The sequence below is a fragment of the Mixophyes fleayi genome, chromosome 10 (genome assembly GCF_038048845.1).
Source record: "Mixophyes fleayi isolate aMixFle1 chromosome 10, aMixFle1.hap1, whole genome shotgun sequence".
Taxonomy (NCBI): Eukaryota; Metazoa; Chordata; class Amphibia; order Anura; family Limnodynastidae; genus Mixophyes; species Mixophyes fleayi.
In genome coordinates, this window is record NC_134411.1 from 66,918,767 (window position 1) to 66,938,327 (window position 19,561).

Here is a 19,561-nt window from a genome sequence, read left to right on the forward strand (position 1 = left end):
ACAATTAGGTTCTGCAATAACTTTAGGCGCCTAAACAGTATGTCGCAGTTTGATGCCTATCCGATGCCACGTGTGGATGAACTAATGGAAAATCTTGCTGGTAGCAATTATTTAACAACCCTTGATCTAACAAAGGGTTATTGGCAACTTCCCCTGACTTCCTCGGGCAAGCCAAAGACTGCGTTTTCCACCCCTGATGGTCTCTATCAATATAAAGTCTTACCCTTTGGGTTGCATGGGGCACCTGCCACCTTCCAAAGGGCCATGAATAAATTGCTACGACCTCACACAGCTTATGCAGCCTCTTACCTGGACGATATAGTGATTTATACCCCAGACTGGGGATCACATTTAGCCAAAGTTACGGCGGTCTTAGCTTCATTAAGGTCAGCAGGGTTAACAGCTAACCCAGAGAAATGTGCCATAGCCATGAGAGAAGCCAAATATTTTGGGTACGTTGTTGGTCGAGGGCGTGTAAAACCCCAGCTAGACAAAGTGGAGGCAGTCAAAAATTGGGCAAGACCAAAAAAAAGTCGCAGTTAAGAGCCTTTTTAGGCTTAGTAGGTTACTACAGGCGGTTTGTAAGCCACTTCGCCACTAGAGCTGCTCCACTTACGGACATGTTAAAAAAAAGTTGTCCAGATAGATTAACCTGGTCTGATTCTGCAGAAACCGCCTGGTCTGATCTTCGGTTAGCTCTTTGTTCCTCCGCAGTTCTACAAGCACCGGATTTTACCCGGAGGTTCTTCCTCCAAACTAATGCTTCTGGTGTTGGCTTAGGTGCAGTCTTGTCACAGGAAAAGAATGGAGTAGAAAATCCTGTCCTGTACCTAAGCCGTAAGTTGCTTCCAAGGGAACAAAAATATGCCACTGTGGAGAAAGAATGTCTCGCCATAAAATGGGCTACAGAAGCTTTGCGCTCTTAGGCAGAGAGTTCACCTTAATAACAGACCATGCACCATTGACATGGATGCAGAGCAACCGGGAGGTAAATGCTGGACCTTGGCACTACAACCTTTCAAGTTCTCAGTAGAACATAGACCTGGAATTCTACACAAAAATGCAGATGCGTTGTCACGAAAATATGCGCTCCTTGCGAAGTCCGCGTCCCCCTACTTGGAGACGCTAGGGGGAGGGATCAGTAACAAAAGGAGGCATTTAGCTGGCAATATGCAGAGAAAACAGGGAAGTAAAGTAAAACATTTGTGCAGCAATGCACCTAGATTGGTAAACTTACATGATAGAGAAATCCTTCCTCTCAGCAAACAGACAGGGTGGGTCTGTTTAGTTCAAACAGAGCCAGTGATGGGCGTTTTACTTTTAAAGAGAAGGTGGGTGTGTCACCTGTCCATCAATCTAAGGCTGGGGGAGGAGTATCAGGTATAAAAGCTGTTTGTATCATTTGTGCACGAAGACAAACGCTGGGTAAGCTGGCTGGTCCTGAGAGAGAGCTGGTCTATGTATAGCTAGCGTTTAGGGTCTCCAAGTATTGCTGTGAAATCTGTACGGTGTCAAAACATTTACCATCCTGACAATAGAACTACATAAAAAGGATGAAGTTGTTCACGTGTGTTTCTGCAGTAGCGGGCTCTTGCCACAATATATATATATATATATATATATATATATATATATATATATATATATATATATATAAGTCACAAGTCAGAATACAGTCAGAATACAGTAATAATGTCAGACAAAAATAAAGATATTTCAATAGAGCGGTGTTGGCTACCCTGTGACACTCCAGGTGTTGTGAAACTACAAGTCCCAGCATGTTTTGCCAAAATATAGCAGCATTTTGCTGGAAGGGTATGCTGGGACTTGTAGTTTCACAACACCTGGGGGTAAATGTATCAAAGTGCGAGTTTGCCAGCGTGTTTAAATCGCGGCAAATCGCGGATGTTAACCCGCGAGTTTTGAAAAAAAAACCTGAAGTGTATCAAGCTGTGATTTTGACACTGATGTTCAAAATCGCTGGTCATCTCTGGCGATTTTGGGTGATGTAAACACTCCCGAGATTAGCTAACTCTCCTGTGTTTGACAAACCCTCCTGTGTTGTAACAGTGAGTTTTAAACACATCACTGTTACACTGCCCCTATCATACAGCTGCCGGAGCTCTGGCAGTTGTCAAAATGGCAAAGAATAGATCAAAGTGAAAAAAAAAAAGCGTGGGGTCCCTCCTCTATTCCAGCTTAACCCTAGTGCTGCCTGACTAGTGCTGGTCCCGTGAAAATCGAAGAAAATTTTTGCGTGGGGTCCCCCCGAATTTCACTTTACCAGCACTAGGCAAATCAGCCAGGGTTGGCGGCACTATAGCAGGGGGACATGTAGCAGGGGACCCCTGCCATAATGGCTAACCAACCCTAGACTGTTCAGCGCTGGGCTGGATTCCTGTAATACAGTAAATACAGCTTACGCAAGTAGCGTAGCGCATGCGCAATGTGCGCTCCCATTAGGCAACCTTAGGCAGTTGCCTAGGGCGCCGGGACCTGCAGGGCGCCGCTGACTAGATTTGAAAATCTACTCAGCAGAGAAAAGTGGGAGAGAGGTGTTTTTTTTAACTTCCGCTGCCACTGTCAATTAATTTCGAAGCACCCGGGCTGCCCGGCGCATAGCTCACCTGATCACTGACGTCAGGGCGCCTAGAACCCTAGCACCGGCCCTGGTTAGGCCCAATATGACTATCTGCATTTAGCATGTGTGTCTTTTCATTCCCCATAGCATGTCTCCGCTCACCCCCATTCTAATGCTTTGAATATCAGCCTTAAATTTGGTAATATATGTAATAGTGTTATGTTATCTGTTATGGTACACTGTAGGTGTGGTGTTCATGTTGGCCCTAGAGTTTCTTTTTGTTTAATTATGCCATAGGTGTAAGGCTGGGTACACACTACAGAAAATTTCTAAGGATGCGATATCATTAGCGATTTTACTAACGGCTGAAGTCCTGATCAGCATGCCAATACATGCATTCCCACTATAGACATTTTAAATGATTTTTACATGATTTAGCATCTGAGCTATGATGTTTGTCTGTCATAACCCTCATCTCAAAAGATTGTGACTCTGTATACACTGTACAGATATATGGCCTCCCAGCAGCAATATTTTAAATATATTTAAAGAAAAGGCTAAACCTCAGTGTACACAACATCCATTAACAAAGAATCAGGGAAAGGAAATACAACATCACCTTTCATTCCGTTGTACAGATTTGAGTATCCTATAAGTTCGTCAACTCTGTTTGCAGCTGCCCAATTACTACGATTTATTTTAATATCATGGTCTCAGTAAATCAAACAGCTTGTGGTTTTTTGCTTTTCTGCTATAAAAAGAATACTGCAAACACAGACCAGGAGGGAAAGAAAAAGAAATAAGAAGACTTGTTGGACCAAGGAGTGGTTTCATAGGGGAGACTCTTTTTCATATAAGTCACTGCTATAAAAGATGGGACAACAATCCAGATGACTTCAGATATTTCCTGCAGATAAATGATCCCCCATTCCAGGTGTTGCTACAGTTTATTGCCCCACTATTCCAGAAGGAAAACAAACATGTAAGGAGACCCATATAAGCAGAGCAGTGTCAGGTGCCGTCTCCGCGCTCTCCACAGGCGCCGGAGATGGGCACCTTCTCTCTGCAATCCACGTCCTGTTGCCTAGCAGCACAACTCTATCTCTACGCACCTGTCTGCAGCCAGCATGTCTAAACTGCCTAAATCTCCCTAACCCAATCAGGAGGCACCTTAGAGTACTTAAAGCAGCCTCTGACACATGTCTAGTGCCAGAGAATTGGTTCTACTGTGCTGCAGCATTTAGTTTGCATTCCTGTTCCTGAACTCATGTGTATAGACTCCTTGGCTTGTTTGACCTCTCTTCCGGATTTCCCTTGTACTTTGCTGCCCGCACTGGTATTGACCTTTGGACCGTCCCTGACTACTCTTGCCTACTCTCCGTGATACCTCGCTTCCTTGGTTTTGACTCGGCCTGTCTGACTACCCTATTCGCTGCACTGGTGACTTCCTGCGAGAACCGCAACCTGCACATCGCATGCAGCCAAGCCCAAACCTCCTTGCGGGTGTCCCTGGTGAACACCGGTGGTGTGTTAGACTCCGCGCCTCTCAGGTTAGTAGCGCTAATACCAGTCAGTGATATTCTCTGTGTAAAAGTGTGACAAGCAGAGACTGGTTGTTAACCTACAATTTTTGACTTCAGGAAGGACACTGGCTGATCTCAAATGCAGCAGAGCAACTTCATCGCAAGCTCTGGGTTTGATCATACCTGAGACTTGTGAGGCTATCGTACAAATTCTGGATGGACAATATCCAAAACACTATCAAAATCCAAAACACGTTTTGTCAATCTTAAAGAAAACATCAGTTCTTGATATAAGGATTAAGGGAAACTATTCTGATGAATGCAAGGATTTGTCAAAAAAATAAAAAAATTACTAACATTCCATACACCAAAAAAAGGCTCAGACCATGTCCACATTAGGCTATTACTGTTACATATTCCAGAATGCCCATTGCAAAAGACAGTGCCCAACACTGTGATACAGCTTCCTTAACTTTCATGCACCATTTCTCTCTCAGATTGTAGGTCTGCCACCTCCAAAACAACCATGTATGAAAAGAACACTAAGGCTGAAGAACAACTTGGGCACTCACAGAATCCTGAGGAAAGTCTAAGGGTATCTGTAAGTGCAATATGTGAATTTGATGTTTCTGATTCTGACGCTGTCATAATGGAGAAGTCTCTTTCCAAAATTTCTCAACTATTTGGAAATGTGAGGATGAGTAGTAATGATGATGATTTAGACATAACAAATAAGGATGCTACTTTGGAACTATGGTGCAAGAGGATGAGGAGGATAATTGTGCATCTGAAAATTATGAATATGTTGTACTTGGACAAGATAATATGGAGGATGATGATGTTTGTGTCCAAGTAAGGCAGTCACCAATGGTACCACTGCATGCCCATGATAAGCGCATTATCATGCCAAGCATAAGACCAAAAAAAGCACCTTTTGTGTTTGGAAATATTTTTATTCCAACCTAGATAACATTTGCCAAGGCATCTGTAGGCTTTGTAATGTCTCAGTAAGTAGAGGTAGGGGTGTTGATCCTCTAGGCACCTTCTCCCTGTTATCTCACTCACAGCTAGTTCATTCAAGTAGTTTATCAAAAGCTGGAAAATTGTGTATAGTACAAACAGTCCAGCATCAACTAGCAGCAGAATGAACAGACACCTAATGCAATCTTTGCTTTCAAAACCTTCATCATCGGCCTCCTCATTATTAGTACGTAGTCCAGCATCAAATTTTCAAATTCAAACTGACTCCACTTATGCAATCCATGGTTTCCAAGAGGCATCCTTGCATGCTACAGCTGCTGCTGCTCCTGGCGGTTATTCTTCTTAACAGAAGGGGTGAAAGTTGAGTAAGCATAGTTTTAAACAACAATTGTCTGTGAAGCAAGCATTTGCACGTGGAACCAAATATGAAAGCTAGCATCCTGTTGCACAGTGGGTTATTAAAGCTATGACAACTATGTTAGAATTAGATAAACGTCCAATTTCTGCCACCAAGCATTAGGTTTTAGCAAATTAGTTGAGATCATGTGTCAATGCTACCAAATTCCATCTTGATTCCATTTTTCCCAAACAGCAACTCCTCAGGTGTAAGAGAGGTTAAACAAAAAGTCATTCAGTCCCTAGAAAATGCCTTTGTACCGACATAACTACAGATGTGTGGACAAATGGTATTGGTCAAACAAAAGAATATGTAACTGTGAAAAACAACTGGGCAGGTGTATAGCCATCAGCACCAGCAGCACTGGTAGCTTCACCATCCTCCCCCTCATCATTTAAGCATAGCAGTGGCAGAACACAATGCCAGTTCATTCACAGGCAAGCTACCTTTTATTGGTGGTTTCACTAAGAAACATACCATCAATCTCTAAAAACTCAGGAATGTCATAGCAAAATGGCTCATCCCGCTAAGACTCTCCTCAGAATTCTTCATTGCCGATAACAGAGCATACATTGTGTGTGATCTGAAGCTGCAATTCCAGGTATCGGCGGTCACATGATCCCTAGCTCAGGGCATGGATTTTGAACTGCTGGTTATTTAAACCTCACTCTGACACTCGGTCAGTGTCAGAGCAACTTGTATACTTCCTGGCTCCTATTCCTCATGGATCCTTGTGCCATTCTGTTCCTGATCTGATTCCTGTGTACTAGTTCTGCCTGCTTGACTGCTCTGATTCCTCTGCGTTTGTGTATTGACCCAGCTTGTTGACTACTCACTGCTGTTATCTTGTGCTCCTGACCCTGCTTGCCTGACAATGCTCCTGCCTGCAGTTTTTGTACCTCTGCTGCCCGTTTGTGTACCGAACCAAGGAATCCCCGGACGCTGAGACTGCCTGCTGATTCTGTACTGTGCCGCCCGTATGTGTGCCAGATCTGGTTGTCTGACTACGTATGCCTACCTGTTCATCTCATCTGCTAGTGCTACATCCAGAGGCAGACCAGAGGACAGTGACCTGCGAACTCCCAGCAGCTAAGCCCATCCCACCATGCGGCGGTTCTTGGTGAACACCAGGGAGCTCGTTAGACTCCGCACCTCTGGTAAGCCAGTGTCAATTGAGATTAATACTAAGATCCAGCCTAATCCATTACATAAACTTGGTGGTGCAGAATTGCTTAAAAAATTATAGGTCAGTGCAGGAGATGTCAGTAAAATTTCTGGGCCTTTTCGATATTCAGCGACTGTATGTAGAACAATGCAGCAGCTGCAAAAAAATATCATCTACTATGCCACCAACTGAAGCAAGTGGAATTAACAAGGTGTAATTCCACACTTACATTCTTCAGATATTTTTTCAAACATTCAGTTGTGGGGTGGGCCAACCCTGGGATATATTCTTTTCTAAAATGACCATACTATGAGCCTGTTCTCTGCCTTTATGTTTTAAAGATGACCTTTACTTTATTAAACTGCCATCCTGTCTGCCACTGCTGTGCCATTATGCTCCAGTTTCCTCTCACACTCCAAAGGACAGTGGTAGGGTTTTGAACCTCTGACAAAATTTACCCTAGCATTTGTGGTACAAAATATAGATTTTAAGTAGGGACTAATATGAATACAAAATAAGAGAGTGTATTGGGCTGTTAAGCATTTTTTTAAATAAGGCTTGTCAGGTTTCGTAGCAGTAATACCACAGAGAGTAACGCAAAATGAAGCACAGGGATTTATTAAGTACAGAACAAACAGATTGGACTGAGATGAGGCAAATGTAAACAGCAAATAAACACAGGTACTGGATGGCAGATGACAGGACTGCCAGACAGAGCTGAGGACTACGGAATCCAGGCAGGTGGGATGATTAGCAGGCAGAGAACAGCTGAATGTCCAAGTTAAACAGGGATAGTAACAGCTGCTGGTTAGCCGAAGGTGCAGTACGACAGAACAGGAACTGAATAGGCAGCACAGTGGCTTATTTGAAATGATGTGCCATGTGTCCTGTGAGGCACTTCTGCCTCACAGCATTGGGGTCATGAGTTCAATTCCCAACCATGGCCTTAGCTGTGGGGAGCTTGTATGTTCTCCCTGTGTTTGCATGGGTTTCCTCCAGGTGCTCCGGTTTCCTCCCACACTCCAGAGAAACATACTGGTAGGTTAACTGGTTGCTATCAAATTGACCCTACACTCTCTCTCTCTCTCTCTGTCTGTGTGAGTGTATGCTGGGGAATTTAGACTTAAGCTCGAATGGGGTATGGACAGATGTGAGTGCCATCTTTGTACAGAATTATTGGCGCTATATAAATAAATAAATGATGATGATAGCAAAAGAAGTAATAGACAGCAAGCACAAGAGCTGGATATCTAGAGATGCAATAGTCTGTAGCACAGGAGCTGGAACACAGGTGGTATAACAGTTTGCAGGCAGGAGTACATGGAGGTCAAGGTAAACAGACAGCTGGATTGCTGGAACAGAGAAGGTGTAAGAGTCTGCAGGCACAGACAAAGGAGGGTCAAACAAATGCCAGATGGTCCACAATGATGCCAGGGAGAAAGCAGGAGCGACGTCAAAGCAATGCCAGGGTCAAGGTCATAAGCTCAGATGCAAACAGATGGAAAAGTAGTATTCTGTATCAAAAAGTCAATCAGGATCCATACAGAGAAGTACACAGAAGAAACAGCAGCAGTTAAGACAACAGATTAACTGGCCGGAAAAGGTAGTTTTACACAGGTGAAAGGAACTCAAGGGTAAAGCTGAACTCATGTAGGAAGGAGGATAGCCCAGGTGTAAAAGCAGCTCCTTTGGTAGTACTGCAGGCTAGATACATAGCAGAGTCCTGACATAATCCCTTGCAGCCATGAGCTGCATCCCCGTAGAAGATGCTGCTTTGCAGCAAGCATCAGATTGTGACAAGGATAAATAAGGGACAAATCTTTAAAATGTGGAACTTTTGCTGGTAATTAGGGACAGCTGGCAACTAGCTAAGTTGCTTCAACTTTAAGAGCTGGCTCATATATTTTGAACATATTTGTCAAGACCTACCTGTTAATATATTAAAATTGCACTCCATATTTAAAGCAGACATTAACATATAATGCAATATATGGCACTAAGCATTCTGGGTCTGATGTAAATCGGAATGCAACTTGTTCACAAGTTGTGGTTTAAAAAGAGGACAGAACATGAGAGTAGTTGTGAACATATTTAAATCCAAGCAGACATCAAGATGCATTTCAATTTGAGTCTGGGTGTAAGTACCTGCCTACAGAGTACATGCCATTGCTTGATAGAGAGAATGGAGTGCAGTATACACACAAACATATGTGCAAAGGTTACATCAAAAAGCATTAAAAAAAAATATACTTTTTTTTACATTAAATACATAAATACAGATATTTTTAATACTTTTTGCACATAAAATGCATTTGTATTAGAGAGATGCTCACTGACCCCCGTGTTTTGGTTTTGGATCAGGATTATCTTCGGGTTTTGATTTTGATTTTGGCAAAACCGCCTTTGCGTGTTTTGTTTTTAGTTTTGTTTAGCCATTTTTTTAAAAATTCAATTTTTTGGGCTAAAATCACATAATTTGGGTATTATTTTGTACCTACATTATTATTAACCTCACTGACACTAAATTCCAGTGATCTCCATTCAATTTTTACCTACCATCACTGGTCACAATATTTTCATACACTTTCAGCCAAATACTGCAGCAATCTGGCTGGATGGTAAGCGACAGAGCAATGACTCAAACACACGGAAGTTCCAAGCACATCTAGGACACATTGGCACATAACAGTGGCAGAAAAGAAAAGTGGTGCAAGATGGAATTGTCCTTGGATCATGAAATCAGTTATGGTTCATTTGATCGCTCCACCAATTCTTTAGATAACTGTAGTAATTATACAGCTAATAGATGGTGGCGAGCGCTGTTTACCCCGCAGATGTGTGCTTTTATCAGACCCAGACCAATCCAGAGTTCCAGACAATGCACTAAAAAGACCCATTGTAATTCACAGCAAAAAGCAAGTTCATCACTGAGCTTCGAATCAGCCCCAATTCCCAAAAATGTATAATATAGTTACCTTTGACGCAAAGTGCAGATTACAAACACTTTGTGCAATACTGATGAAACAGCTTTAGTGGAAGGTAATACATATATACGTCTATTTAGACATCCATGCTTACATTACTGTGGCTTTACAAATGCTACAAATGGCTAGACAACTGCTGTCAGGATTTGGGTAAAAATAATTCCACACATGAGGTGGATTTATTAGTCTTATACCCAGGCATGACAATGGTCTTCTTCTTATCACGTGCAAGAACTGCTTCCACTGGTGCAAGACTTACACAAAAAGCATCATCCTCATCAACATCCTCATTAGCGCCCTCGTCAGCTACACAAATATCCCCCTCATCCTGTCGCAATTCCAAAGTGGCATCCTTAATTTGTGTACCACCGGCTACACTTGGGCTGTTCATGCACACATCTGCAGAAATGCTGAAAGGGGCCTTCTTTATGGGTGCACTATCAGACAGGTCAGGATTACACAAAGCACTCGTGGATAGACTCTCCTCAGAGATTTGTGTCATTTCTGAATCTGAACATATATTTTCCTCTAATGCCTTACTGTTTTCTTCCAGCTCGACTTTTACATGTAAAAGTATTTGGACAACACTTTTGGAGTCTGAATGACAAGGTCTTGCTTGGTCATGTCTTACCTTACAAGGAGATGCATCAGTGACAGTTGCAGAACTTCTACTCATAGAGAAAGGTTAAGGCCTAATTCTTTCCTTGCCGCAGCGTATGTAGAATGTCATGTTTTTTCTGCAGATAACTGTGCCTAGATTACAGATATTTTTTTTGACCAAGGTAAAAGGTGTTTTTTAAAATTTTTGTTTCCCTGACTTAAAAAACACTATGGACTTTAAAATAGGCAGATGAAGTAGAGGAATTATTATCATCATGACTGGTGAATCCATTTTGATAACACAGTACAATGTGACTGCAGATTAAGAACAACACTGCCAACCCTATTATTTCTATTTAAGCAATGACAATTAGCAATGGAGCAATGGACCTCTCCTCTTTGTGTGTTACCTATATAACACTGTACAATTTGACTGCAGATTTAGAATACCAAGACTGCCAACCCTATTATTTGTATTTCAGCAATGACAATGAGCAATGGAGCTCTCCTCTTTGTATGTTACCTATATAGCACAGTACAATGTGATTGCAGATTTAGAAGACCAATCCTGCCAGATCAGTCCTGCCAGACCTATTATTTCTATTTCAGCAATGACAATTAGCAATGGAGCAATGGAGCTCTCCTGAATGTCACTGGAAACTTTGAAGAACAGTGCTACCCCTCCTCTTTCTTTTCTACCTATGATGCTGCACAACTGCACTAGAGACTGCCAAGAACTGTGCTACCCCTTCTGTGTCCCTCTTTGAAATGGCGCTAGATCGCCGTGGAGGGCGGTACTTATAGAATCCAAAACTCGCAAGATCCAAGATCCAACGACGTAATAATGACGTTTTGCCTCATTTTCAATTCCGAGGGCGGACGAAAGTACCGAGCCGAGCCGGCTCGGTAGTCGGATTTGCTTAGTTCGGGTGTGTTCAGTTCTCGGGAAACCGACCCTGAGCATCTCTAGCCTATAGTGGCGAAATATTGAAATAAAGATAAAGTAAGTGAAAACACGTAGAATTACAGTTAAAATTATATCAAACCCTTAGGTGATGCAAGATTGTATAGTCTGGAAAGATGTCTTGATATTTGCGCCAAATTGCTATTACTATTTTGAATGTTTATTTGACCTAATAAACTCAATATTTTTTAACAATCTTGTGATTTTATTCACAGACATAAGATACATTCCAAAAATTCTGGATAGCATTCATTTCTTCCCTTCTTTATTTCAAAAATCTCCTATTATCATTGAATTCCATCCTTCTTAATTTCTGAGAGATATAGAACAAAAAAGGATATCTATTTTTATCTGGTGAAAATAAATAAATCACAATAAATATTCAACACAGAAACATTTTCACACAGACTGATAACAAAATTATTATAAAATTTCCTTATATTCCAAAATTAACAAAATTATACAATGAGTAAATAAAAATACATGCAATATAAATATGAATGCATCCAGATTTCCTATATGAAAAAATGCAGATTCCACGTGTAGTCTCTGTTGTTTGCGTCCCAAGCCTCACTATGGAGTCTGTTTCTATTCAGCATCAAGGAAACCAGAAGTTAGATTACAGCTTCTACTCAAGCCTCGATATCAGTGTGATTGTGGAACGCAAGTTTTCACTGACGATTTGGGACACAAATTACGGGTTTGCAGTTTAACTATTTAAAATAGTGAATAGCTGAAATTGTAAAAGAACATATGTTAGATTTATATACTATTCTATTTCTGGCATCTTTTATTTATCCTCATATCGAAAACATACATATAGATACAAATAGTCCATCTTAACTCAAAGCAATTAATCATATAAATTCATTCTAAAAAAAAAATTAATTCAAAATCCTTATTAAGACCATTTAGTATAGGAGAATTAAGTTTAAAAATCCATGCCATTTCACCCCTTTCAAGTATATTTTCCAAATCTCTATATTTCCAATTACTTGAGACAGCCTCAATGCCAATAAAATTCTTTAAATCACCTATTGAACACTTATGTTTCACCTTAAAGTGTGCTGATTCAGACTGAGTATCATATCCAATTTTTATATTCTGCAGATGCTCACATAAGTGTTTTGTAAGGGGTTCAGTGGTCTTTCCTATATAAAATAAGCCTCAATTACATTCTAAGATGTTATACACATCAGTCAGTTATATACATCAGGCAGTTGCATACATCAGTTAGTTATGTACATCAGGCAGTACATATATCAGTCAGTTATACTCATCAGTCACTTACACACATCTGTTATACACAGCAGTGGGCAAGGCAGCATGATAGCTTAGTGTTTAGCACTTCTGCCTCACAGCCCTGGGTCATGAGTTTGATTCCTGACCATGGCCTTATCTGTGTGGTGTTTGTATGTTCTCTTCGTGTTTGCGTGAGTTTCCTCCCACATTCCCAAAAACGTACTGATAGGTTATTTGGCTGCTATTAAATTGCCCTTAGTCTCCTTCGGTCTGTTTGTGTGTATGTTAAGGGATTTAGACTGTAAGCTCCAATGGGGCAGGGATTGATGTGAATGAGTTCTCTGTACAGTGCTGCAGAATTAGTGGCACTATATATATATATATATATATATATATATATATATATATATATATACAAATAATGATAAAAGATAAATTATATTCTTGGAATTGCATGATAATTTAATTTTGTAAACTGTTTATTTTTGTAGACTTCATTATTCACCTTTTTATAAATTTACAAGCATGACAATCGCCACATCTTTATTTTAAATTCCTCCTTGTATAGAAGGTTCCGCTGTAGACCAATCTATCCTTTACATTTGTTGACCTTTTATATATAACACGCGGTTTAGGTGGGATTATCTGGGTTAGAAACTGGTCTTTATTGAAAATTGGCCAATGCTTAATAGTTAAGCTATGGCCAATAGTTGATTTGGATTACTTTCCCTTGTGTTATATAAGAATTTAGATATCAATATTTTTTTTCAATACAGTATTGCGCTATTATTTGTTATTTTTATTTTGATCTTTTATATGTTATGGACCTTTTTGATGGAATTTGGAAACATCGTCCTATACATGTCCAAAATTTAAATATCATTTTATTATACATTTTTGTATTAGTCTGTGTGAAAATGGTAGCACCTGAATATTTCTTGTGATTTATTATTTTCCCTTTATATTGAACGACTTGTGTGTGTGGTTACAACAGGAATAAATCTAGCAGCAATCCTAGTGGAGTGCTCTAAATATCCCAAACATTGTTTATAGTCTATTTTTATGTGATGTTTTCGTGGTGTTTTAATACATATGTAGTTCCCAATTTCAAATGTCTTATATTACAGGTGTACATAACTCATAGAGCCGAGCTTTCAAATACCTTTTTTTAGTGTTTGCCTATGCTACGAGTATGGTAGATATGGGCCATAATGCTGCCCTTGTGAATTAAAAATGGAGCTTGATATTTCAAATGCATTTTAATTTCAAGTGCAATTTATTTAAAGTGTGGAGTTATATCTAGTAAGGTGTGTTGTGCTGAGAGAGTGAGATACACTGAGGAATTCATTTGCGTGTTTATTGAAAGGGATTTGTTTTTCTGTGTGTTTTTAAATGGTTTCCCCCCTCACTCTGTTATAGCTAGTGAGTGTGGTTAAATTGCAATAGGTGATACAGCTCAATATTGCAAGCCCCATTTAACAGAAGGTGTTAAGTGATTTCATTGAGCTTGAGATTTCAACTGCATTTTTATTTCAAGTGCATTAATTTAAAGTGTGGAGTTATATCCAGTAAACATTTTAATCCAAGAAGGGGTTGAATCTTGTAAGAGGCTAGCAATGGTTAGTAGTTTTGAGTCCACAGTAGGTAATAAGGAGTTAAGTTAGTCATAATAAGATGAGTTGTAGCTAGACTAAAAATCTCATTCAATGCATATCTTGTCATAGAGTATGTATGCACACTTGGAGCAATTGTTCCAAGTTATATACCTCTGTGAGAAATGTGAACAAATGGTGTCTTTGTAAGCCCAGGTTACTGCTCTAAGGCAGACCATTGTAACATTGAGGGTCATTACCAATCAAGAGCAGAGTTTACAGTTCACTGTTGAGGCATTACCTGAGTTGTGTGGAGCAAACAAAGGAGGATGCACAGGTAAGCAGCTGGGTAACGGTTACAGAAGAAGGAAGAGGCAGGCCCATTCTGAACTGAATAATTCCATAAGATTTGCCAAATTGGATAACAATACTATGGAAGGCAGTTCAGCATTAGTAGAGTTGGGTTAGACTGCTTCCTCTAGCAACCAGGGGAATAGTCTCTCCAGCATAGAGCGGACCAAAGTTAGTCAAAGTTAGTCAGTAAATAAGTTGCTGGGTGGACAGATTGCTGGGAGGGGCTGCAAATGACCCAGTGATTTTGATGCATGTTGGCACCAATGACAAAGTTAGAGGAAAATGGGATGTCCTAAATAATGATATCAGGGACCTGGGTTGCAAATTTAAGGCAAGGACATCCAAGGTAGTATTTTCGGTAATACTACCTGTGCCATGCGTTATTCCAGGGAGGCAGCGGGAGATAAGGAGGTTAATGCGTTGCTAAGAGATTGGTGTAGGAAGGACAGTTTTCAATTCTGAGAGCACTGGGCTAATTTCTCAGTCAGATGCCATCTTTATTGTTGAGATGAATTGCACCTGAATGAGGAGGAGGCTGCTTTGCCAGGGGAGAGGATGGTTAGAAGGTAGGAGGAGATTTTAAACTAGGCTTCAGGGGGATTGGGCAAGCAAGTATTGACCGGATAGACATTGAGAGTAGTAAGGGGGAATTTAACATGAGTAAATGGGGTGGTGAGAGGGGGAAAGGAAAGTGAAACTGATAAGGCGAGGCCCTAATTAAAGTCTATAAGAAAATCAGTCAAAACAAAGCAAAACGATTATTGAAAGGGGACAATACACTTAAGGGTAAGCTTGCAAATGCAAGAAACCTGACAAGTAAAATAGGGGAGTTAGAACCAGTAGCAATGAATAAGCAATATCATATTATGATATGGGATGATATATAGGACTGGGCCTTCCGTCTCTACAAGGAATGTAATAAAACATTCAAAAAGGAAATTATTGGCTAAATTAGAAAAAATAAAAACAAGTTGCAAAAGAAACTAAAAAAAAACTTTAAAAGGTTTTTACGTATATAAATGGCAAAAGGATTAAAAAAGACAATATAGGACCCCTAAGAAGGGATATGGGTGGATGGATTAATGATAATAATGAAAAAACAGAGGTGTTTCAACACTTTCTAGTAGAGATGCTCAGCCTCGGTTCCCCGAAAACCGAACATACCCGAACTTAGCATATCCGACTCGGTACTTTTGCGCTTTTCAGAATTGAAAATGAGGTAAAGCATTATCGTTACATCATCAGATCTCTGATCTCGTGAGTTTTGGATTCTATACTCATCCACGGCGATCCAGCACCATTTCACAGAGGGATACAGAAGGGATAGCACAGTCTGTAGAGCAGTTGGGCAACGACATAGGTAGAATAAAAAGAGGAGGGGGTATTTTTAAAAGTCTACAGTGACATTTAGGAGAGCTCCATTGCTAATTGTCATTGCTGAAAGAGAATTATTAGGGTAGGCTTGGTCTTCTAAATCTGCTGTCCCACAATGCACAGTGTTATATAGGTAACACACAAAGAGGAGAGCTCCATTGCTAATAGTCATTGCTGAAATACAAATACTAGGACTGGCAGTCTTTTCTTATGAATTTGCAGTCAAATTGTACGGCGATATATAGGTTACACACAAAGAGAAGAGCTCTGTTGCTCCATTGCTAATTGTCATTGCTGAAATACAAATACTAGGCCTGACAAGCTTTTCTTCTGAATTTGCAGTCTGTCAGGTTAGCTCACAAAGTAATTGAGTGAGATCCTGCTGTCCAATGAGTATTGACTAACCTTTCCTGGAGGCGCGGAGTCTAACAAACTGGGAGTATTCGCCAAAGGTTCCCGAAAGGGAATATGTGCTTCTGCGGCTCCTAGCTTGCAGGTCGTGGCCCTCCAGGAAAGTTCCCACTGTGACAGTTGAGAACAAGTTACTTGGCAGAGGAATAATCCAATTTGGACATCAAAGATTACCGTTTTTATTATAAAATATTAATACAAGAGTCCAATGCAGACTTGAATGTTTTGCAAGAGATGATTACAACAATGACTTTCAGTAACATACATTAATACAAGTTGCGAATTCAATAATCAGATTCTTCAATAGTAGAAATCTTGAAGCATAAGAATCTACAATGTTCAACTCTATTTGGCCACGATAGGCACAGCTTGATATGAAATGTGAAACGGAGAACAATAATCAAACATGCAGGCCAAATGGATAATAGATGTAACTCATCATATTATTGCCAGCCGTGGTGATAGGTATGCAGAATTCAAACAGTCCATCTTCCAATAATAGTAAACTCATGGCAGCAATAGCTAGAAATATACCAGGATACTGGAACAAGTAACAGGGTTAGCGATGTAGATCAAACAAGGAGCAGATGAAATTCATAACATTTGCCACAAGCAATTAAACAGTCATGCAGAAAGTGGGAGAAGTCCAGCAACAGTAGCAACGACTACACAGCAACGATAAAGACAGCAGCTTACCACAAATTGTAGAACAGGTAACAGTTGTAGATCATAACATTACCACGAGCAGTGGAACAGGTATGCAGAGATTAGAAAATCCAGCAGACAGCAGCAATGACCACACAGCAGCGATGAACACAGCAGCTTTACCACAGATTGTGGAACAGTTAATAGGTGTAGATCATAGTGTTTAACACGAGCAGTGGAACAGGTATGCAGAGATTAGGAAATCCAGCAGACAGCAGCAATGACCACACAGCAGTGATGATAACAACAGCTTACCACAGATAGTGGAATAGACAAAGCATCGCAGAGCAGGCATAGAATCAGATCAGGTATGACTTGAAGAACCAGCAAGGAAAAGGTGAAAGGATGGGCCTTATAAAGGTAAGCTGACCAATAGCAGAACTGACAAAGACACAGGTGAAGTAATCATAGGTGCAACCGTGGCTAACAGGCTCACTAAGGAAGAGAGATTTAAAGTTATAGTCAGTATTTGAGGCTCAGGTGGAGATACCCGGGGAACGGAGTGTGACAGTACCCCTCCTTTTAAAGGTGGTCAACGAACACCTAGGACCAGGCTCCACGCAGACTCTGAAGAGTTCTCAGCTTGTGCAGCAGTCTCTGGAGTATCCCCGGCACGGACGGCAATTTTGGCACACTTGATGGGATGCCAGGACTGGGCACAGCCCTCGACTGGATATCACTGTGAGATGCCTCAGAGCAGACAGGACTGTGAGATGCCTCAGAGCAGACAGCACTGTAAGATGCCTCAGAGCAAACAACACCAAGTGGTAACTCGGGCTGAACCGCTTAGAGTGGCAACTCGGGCTGAACCGCATGGACAGGCAACTCAGGCTGAACCGCATAGAATGGCAACTCAGGCTGAACCGCACGGACTGGCAACTCAGGCTGAACCGCACGGACTGGCAACTCGAGCTGAACCACATGGACTGAAAACTCGGGCAGAACTGGATGAACTGGCGACTCGGGCTGAACCGCACAGACTGGCAACTCAGGAGACTCAGGACTGGACAGAGTAGCAGGAGACTCAGGACCGGACACAGTAACAGGAGACTCCGAACTGAAAGCAGAGGATGGCACCTCGGAACAGGAGACAGAGATTAATGTCTCAGGACAAACGGCTGAAGCTACCGGGCTAGAATCTGGTGAAGCAAGAAAAGTCCTTAAAAGCTTGACTTGATTAAGACATCTACCTGAACAAGCTTCACCCCATGCTGTAATCTGAGAAGAAGGCCTATCCAATTGTGGCGAGTGGAAGCGAAGCCATGGTAGACCTAACACATGTGGACTGGTGGTAAGAGGAAGAACAAGGAAAGAAATCTCCTTCCGATGGAAAGTTCCTACTTGTAAACAGAGTGGGCTAGTGAGCTGAATAAGACCGTTGGTGAGGTGATCTCCATCAAAACCAGTGAGATAGACTTCACCAAATGCACTGTAGGAATAGCCAACTGCTCAACAAGATGTAGAGAGAAAAAATTCCCCGCAGCTTCTGAATCCAATCCAAGGCAGCAGTATGAACAGTCTCAGTGGCCCAGTGTAAATTGACAGGGAGCGAACAAATTTGGTCAAAAGAAAAATCCGGAGAGCGATGAAATGCCCCTAGCCTGACCTCTCCTGAACAAGCTAAGGTCTGGTGTTCACCGACCATTTAGAACAAAGTGTAAGAACATGTCCAGCATCCCTGCAATAAAGACAGAGATTATTCTTGATTCTCTTCTCTCTCTCTTCCGGAGTTAAACGAGAATGACCCAACTGCATAGGTTTATCCGAAGAACCAGGAAGTTGAAATCGAGGAGCTAATCGAAAAGATGAACGTCTAGGAATTTTCTTTTCAGAAGACCTTGCCAAAAGGTGGCTACCAGAGCTTCATCGTTCCATTGTAATTCGAAGGAGAGAGTCCGAAATTCAACTACATATTGGGCCACAGAATGCGAGCCCTGGCGTAACCGGAGAATACCCGAAGCTGAGGAAATAACTCGCCCTGGTTCATCAAAAATCCTTCTGATAGTAGAAATGAAGGCAGAACAATCATTTAGAAGACTATCATTCCGTTCCCACAGAGGGGAAGCCCAGGCCAATGCTTGCCCAGATAAAAAAGAAATAATATATGCAATTTTGGCCTTTGAAGAAGAAAAATTCTGTGGAAGAAGTTCAAATTGAATGAGACATTGATTCAGGAAGCCCCTGCAAGACTTAGGATTACCATCAAACTTAGAAGGCGTTGGCAGGCGTAGGTCAGGAAAATTTGAGGACGTCTCTGGAACCACTGAATGAACAGCTGCCTGTACCGTAGTAGGTGGAGATGGAGAAACTTGAGAATTGTCCATATGAGTAGCCAGTGACTGAAGACATTGGAGTAGTTGAATCAACATGATCAAAAAAGGAGCAGATGAAGTTCATAACATTTGCCACGAGCAATTAAACTAGAGATGGACGGACTCGGTTCCCCGAGAACCGAACCCACCCGAACTTCCAGAATCCCAGTACCGAGCCGACTCCTATTCGGATTCCAAAACGAATCAAAACGTCATTGTGACGTCTTCAGATCTCGGATCTCGCGAGTTTTAGAATGAATAAATAGCCCCCTCCACAGCAATCTAGCGCCATTTGAGAGAGTGACAGAGAAGTGTTAGGTCACAGCAATAGAGCAGGAATCAGGGGCAAACAGGAGGAGGGGGGTTTCGACAGCAC